This window comes from Fukomys damarensis, unplaced genomic scaffold, assembly GCF_012274545.1.
Source record: "Fukomys damarensis isolate Sample0158 unplaced genomic scaffold, DMR_v1.0_HiC HiC_scaffold_5, whole genome shotgun sequence".
Classification (NCBI taxonomy): Eukaryota; Metazoa; Chordata; class Mammalia; order Rodentia; family Bathyergidae; genus Fukomys; species Fukomys damarensis.
In genome coordinates, this window is record NW_022900917.1 from 33,584,424 (window position 1) to 33,591,089 (window position 6,666).

Sequence of the window (6,666 nt, forward strand, 5' to 3'; positions counted from 1 at the left end):
CTGTATTTAGATGTGCTGGATGTGCCTGGGATTGTTTCTACATCCTTTATTCTGTTCCACTAATCCACGTTTGGTTTTTTCTGACTACCATAATTTGTAGACTGGGATTATGATGCCTCTTGCTTTTTTCTTGCTACTCAGGATTTATTTTGCTACTTTGCATCTCTTCTTTTATGAGTTTTAGGATTGCTTCCTGTAGTTTTGCAAGAAATGCTGTTGATATTTTGATTCATATTGCATTAAATATATATGTCAGTTTTGGAAATATGGCCATTTTGACAATGTTTATTCTGCCCGTCCATGAACAGAAGATATTTTTTGCCTTTTTCTGATGTCATTTTCATTCTCCTTTTTCAAAGTAGTATATGTTTTCATGGTAGGGGTCTTTCACTTTCTTTATTAGGTTAATTACTAAGTATTTAATTCTTCTTTAAGGTATTGTGAATGGGACTGTTGTCCTGCTATCTTTCTTGAAGAGTTCATTCTTAGTATATGAAAATGCTATTAATTTTTTGTGTTGACTTTGTATTCTTTCACCTTGCTGAATTTGGTTCTATCAGTCTTTTGGTGGAATCTTTTGGGTCCTCTATCTAAAGGATCATGTCATCTGCAAATAAGGATACATTGACATCTACCTTCCTATACATATCCCTTTTCTTTTTCTTACCTAACTGCTCTGGCTAAAGTTTCAAGTACCAGACTTAACAGGAATGGTGATAGTAGACAGAGTCTTTTTTTTATTTTAGAAGAACAGCTTTCTGTTTTTCTCTATTTGATTTGATGTCAACAATAGAATCATCATAAATTGCTCTTACCAAATTGAGATACGGTCATTCTACACCTATTTTCCTCAGGACTTTTTAAAATCACAAATGGATTTTGGATTTTTGTCAAAGACTACTTCTGTGTCTATTAAGATGATCATGTGATTTTTCCTTATATTTATGTGATGTATTACAGTTGTTGATTTGCATATGTCTAGTTTTCACTGATGCACTCTGGTTGTGGCTAATTAGAGGCCTCTGTGCCAGCATGCTACCATTTCTATTAATTTGGGGGAGAAAGAGTGCATGTCATTGACCTGGTCCCCAATTATCTGGAAATTAACCACAGTATTGTTGATAACACAAAGACAAATCCGATATTTACAGATAGTATAAATGAGTTCATAGTAACAATTGTGCCAGCCTGGCAATAGTGATGAAATCAGCAACAATAATTAGTCAACATCTGACTGGATATTGACATGCTGTAAGAACCAATGAAAGCAATCACTGTACTTAACAAAAGAAAAAAAAAGTTCTGCAATTATGATGTAGACATAAAGAGAAACTAAATATTTAAATACTGATAACATCTTCTAAATGCAATAACTATATTGTATTAACAATAAAGATGAGTTGAACAATAATAGCATAGAGTCAACTAAATATCCACAGATGAATAAAGTTTAATAGTAATACAGAAATATGTTGGATTGTGAAAGGAAAATGAAAGAAGTAAAGTTTGAAAAATAAAGAAAAAGGAAATGAGGAAAGAAAAGTGAGGCAAATGGTCCTGCTAAGAAATAAAAGTTAATTAATTGAGTTAGATAAAAATAACATGAAAGAACAAAGAAGAAGAAAAAAACAGACAGGAAAGTTAAAAAAAATAAAAGGAGAATTGAAAGAAAAAAATTAAAAACCCCTAAAACTACTGAAGAAAAAGAGAAATGGAAAATTCCTTCATATTTTTTAATGAGTGATTTCTTTTTATAGTCTGTAGTATTGCAATGCACCAGATATGGGGCAAGGGTTGGAAGTCACTATTAAGACCTATTTTGTTTCCATATTCATATTTTGATTCATGTGTATGAGTCCTGAATCCTTCCCTGCCTTTCTACTGAGCAGGGCTGGTCAATGGTATTCACTCTGTGCCTGTGTTCACTCCAGCTACTCCTAATTTCCATTCTTCTCTAGACCTACCAAGTCATAGCTTTCTCTGCCTAACTTTATGGGCTGTGGGTCTGTGAGGTGCCCAAAGCACCTGAGTTCATACACTCCAGGCTGTGGCAGTCATCCAAGATGTCAGATTGGGAAAGTAATATACTATTGAGCTCTGTGTTGGATGTAGGAAGCAGGGCAAGTGGATGAAACAGCCTGATGGATTTAATGCCAGGACTTTCAGACTCAGACGCTCCAAAAGCCATATAAAAGCAGCCTATCTTCTCACCGTGGATAGCAGGACACCAATGTCCTTTCCAGCATTGAGTTTAAACTCCTCAGGAGTCTGTGTATACTCTGTGCCTTCTTCACAACTGTCTCTTGTAGCCATCTCTTACTCAGACACTATATGGATGACACAGGATGTATAGTTAACTGATTGTGTCACCTTGAGTAGGAAACACCCAACTAAATTGGCTCAGCATAGCTCTTGGTGTGGAAGACCCACCCTAGGGAAGATGGTTATCAGAATTATATAGAAGGGAAACGAAGAAGGCATGCTTGCTTCTGTTTCTTTAGAGGAGCTCCAGTCTTTGCCTTCATCTTGGACATTGTCCCCTGGCTTCCATCACAGACTCTTTGGCCTCCAGAGCAGACTATTTTGTCTGATACAATCCTTCATGGGACACTATACTGAGCTCCAGGTGTTCACTGGATCTTTTGTAACTCCAGTGAACAGACAGGTCATTTGCACTCTTTACACTTAACTCTTTGGGCAACCATTGTAAGCCAATCTTTTAAATTCTTATGTATTTTTATATCTTTCATTAAACCTTTTTCTCTAGTAGGAAATGACTGATACACAGGGAATCCTATAACCTATGACACAGAGTAACCTCAGAAACCCTGAAATGTAGTTTTTCTGTAGTTGTTCTGTATCTCAGCCTTCAACAGTTAATTTCTTTCCCAAGATGGCTAAGCACTGTCAAATATGGCAGGAACTATACTGGATTGTTTTTACCAACTCTACCCTACCATGAAGAAGAAGTTACTTTCAGAGTAAAACCTATACTATTTTTGCAATTTACAATAACTGTGCCTTTTGGGGTATGAAACTGCCTGCCCATTTGATTGTTTCTTCCTGGAGCTACTGACACTCTCTGGACTGACTTACTTTACATTAGTAGAGATAGGTCTCCCTCTCCTGAATGATTCAGGGTTAGCTTTGTAGGTAGCTTCATTCTTTTTTCTGTGTTGTGCTCATCTTCTCCAGTTTCTCAGTAGTTTCTAGTTTTCCTGCCAGGTCCTTCCCAGTTTTGTTTTCTTCATGAAGAAATATGGAGCCCTACACCAGTTTGCCTGTCATTATTGCACAGAGGGTGTGCTCATCTTTTCTATATCATTCCAGTTTTAGAATATGTGCTGGTGAAGTGAGTACTTCCTAGACATTTCTTAACTAATCAAGTCGACACTTAAGATTAAGTATCACAAGTCCACCCTTGTCAACTTGGCACCTAATCTCATCTCCTTAAACCACATTTAATTTCCAAATAAAGAAGCAGAGTCAAAACAAGTTTATAATCCTACCATACATAACATAACCATTTACAAACAAATCCAAAACATAAATTTAATTGAAGATCTTAAACACAATTTAGATGAGAAAGAGTTTATTTTGTCTCATGGTTTAAGTCCATGGCCAAATGACTCCAAGGCAAAAACGTCTTGGTAGAAAGACATGATGGAGGAAATCTGCCAACCTCATGGCACCTGGAAAGCAGAGAGCAGATAATGATCCAAAGAAAAGTGGGGCAAGCACCGATATATTCCCAAAGATCTTAACCCACCCAGAAGTTCCCTATACTACTTATCTAGACATCTCTCAAGTCAATCATGTTGACAATCAATATTAACCATCACAATAAACAAAGTCAGAAAAGTAAGCATGATAATGGAAAGTTCAGAGGATGGTTAAAACAAGTTGAAGATAAAAAATTAATTACTATTTTTAGTAAGCATTTATATATTTGAGAAATAATAATCCCAAGCTAAGGAGTATTATCAGTGCTAGACCTCCACATTAAGATTTAATTTATAGACATTAAATAATCCTTAGACTTGATGAAAATTTAAAAAATGTAATTTAAATGACTCTATCTGGTAGAAACTATGAACAAAATGAACATTTTAAAAGATACTGAAATGATCCAAGCCTGATGATGGCTTCATCCTGGTTGATCTTGGTTTATAATGTTTGGTAGTATCATTCTTCAACACATAACATACAAATCTTGTATACCCAATTATTCTAGCTACCGATGATATACCTTAAGTACATTATTGATGATAAGTATTAGCAAAATTTGCTACACTTGATCTTAGCCAAAAGGCTGAGAAGCGATAGTATTAGCAAAATTTGAAACAAAGTGCTATTTTATAAATAGTTTGATTAATTTGCAGTCCCTCTATTATAGATTACAGTAAAGCATATTCATAACAACTACTTTATAGTTCTCCCTTAGTAACAACAGAATGAACTTACAAAATTACTTTTGCACTCCAAGTGAATAATGACCACTTTGTATAGCAATTCTGTATAGTCTGGCTGAAAATTGCACACCAATTTTACGCAAACCCAGATCAGAGTTGTCCATATCAGATCGATCTGTCTTTTGGGAATTTATTTAAATTGGACATTTATCTAGTTTTTGCCAATTTACAGGTTTCTTATTCTGTTGGTCATATCTAACTCCAAAGACATAGTCCTGCTGAATCATCAACTTTACCCTTGGTGCTTGGTGTCATTAGGTACTGTAGAGGACCCTGTGTGAGAATTCTAACCATAAGTGCCAGTCCATAAATTTCTGCATGTAGAATAGATTAGCGAAAGTTTAGTTTTAAGACATTAAAGTATAAAAAAGTTTATAATAGGTAGTGCGATTATATATTACATGTGATTATAATTATAGGGCATCCTTTAATTGCTTGAGGGAATATAACTCTACTCTTTCTTCTTCTTCTTCTTCCTCCTCCTCCTCCTCCTCCTCCTGCTTCTCCTCTACCTCCTCCTCCTCCTTCTTCTTCTTTTTTTCTTCTTCACCATGATCTCACTTTTGAGGATAGAGAGCATAAATCCCTCACTGAATTCAGCATAGTTCCAAGGCATAAAAATACATTATAAGAACTTAAAAACAAAGTTTTGTCAATTAATATTTCTATACACAGAGTATAGCTATATAAGAAAATTTAACAGCTGCTCATGCACAAGAAATAATCTTACTCTATATTTGTGATTATTAAAAGATATTTTTCATTTTTGTTTCTAAAATATATTTAGGAATTATTGCTTCATATTATAATATAATCAGAGTTTTCTAATGTCTCTGAATTTTTCTCATGGAATTTTAATGAATAAAGTAATTTTGCATGTGTATTAAAATTTCACAAATCTAAAATTTTTCTTGAGTCTGATCAAGTAATATAACATGGCTAACATATTTTTTAGAATATGGAAATTAAGTAAAAACTCTTAAATCTGGCTTTGAATATCGTTTCATGTATTTACTAACGCAGTTCAAGGCAAATAATATTTTTCCTGTATATGTTTGTGGTCCTTATCTGTCAGACAAAAAATGTATATTATTACCTGAGAAACAAATATAATTAATCTTTAAATGTCTACTCAAATGATAATACTAGTGAAAGGAAAAAAAGATAATATTAGTATTTATTTTTTTCAGAATGTATTTTTATAACTATTAGCATAAATTTAGTTTTTTTAAGCAAATAGTTTATTTTTTACCTATGAATTCTTTAATTTTTTAATCTGGCTTTTAAATCTATGTCCTTACCCTATTACAAAAATACATATAAAGCAGACAACTCTGGTTCTATCGGTTATCATTTAGTTTCCAAATTCAGTAAAAATACTGTTGTTCTAAAAATGTGGGAGCATTCTGTATAATAGAGATTTGGTAAACAGAGTGTTTGAAAGAAGAATGGAAGACTGAAGACACAGAAAAAGGATGTTGAAATAGTATATGACCTCTCCTAACTATTGCAAAAACTTAAAACATATAGATATTATAGGTAGAACATTATTCTACTCATTATTGTTTCACTATTCATTTAGAGTGAGAAACTGGAGCTTAACAAGAGTATAGGCTGATCTTCGATGAATACTTCCGTACTTTACCTTTTGTATAGAAGTTCACTGGTAGTAACTTACAGTATAAGAGGCATTTAATAAATACCCGTTAAAGTTTTCACAGTGACATATGCCCAGTTCTCAGGGTAATTATAACCAACACAGTTGCTGAATTGATGGAGCTCTAGCCATTCCCATTTCAAGTGACCTCAAAAAATTTTATTTTGTTTATCATAATCCTACACAAAACATACTCAAAATTAAATAATCAACCTTCCCACAATATCCCTTTTGAGTTTCTCCAGTTTTTGTCTGTGTTTAGTACCACCCTTCAGGGCTAGATATTATAACCAATCTATTTTTCTTTGTTTTTCTTGTGATTAAATTACTTTGAAGGTCAAATTTTGAATCTAATAACAGTTTTGTTTACATATTTGAAAGTTCCACCTGACGTAAACTTAAATTTCAAAGAAGAAGAACATTTGATTCAGAAAACATGTATTATTAGTGACATGGGTGACATTGTTTTCAGGAATAATACAAATTTTTAAGACAAGTCACTCTGAATTACTGAGAGCACCTGGATCTAACAGTAAA

The 6,666-nt window shown here is 33.6% G+C and overlaps 1 non-coding gene across 1 annotated transcript; it reads right to left on the bottom strand.

Moving 5' to 3' along the window:
- Positions 1-3,253: 3,253 nt before the first annotated feature.
- On the bottom strand, positions 3,254-3,360 carry LOC117285051. Its single transcript, XR_004516065.1, has one exon. It is a non-coding gene; the product is annotated as a U6 spliceosomal RNA (small nuclear RNA).
- Between the last annotated feature and the right edge of the window lie 3,306 nt (positions 3,361-6,666).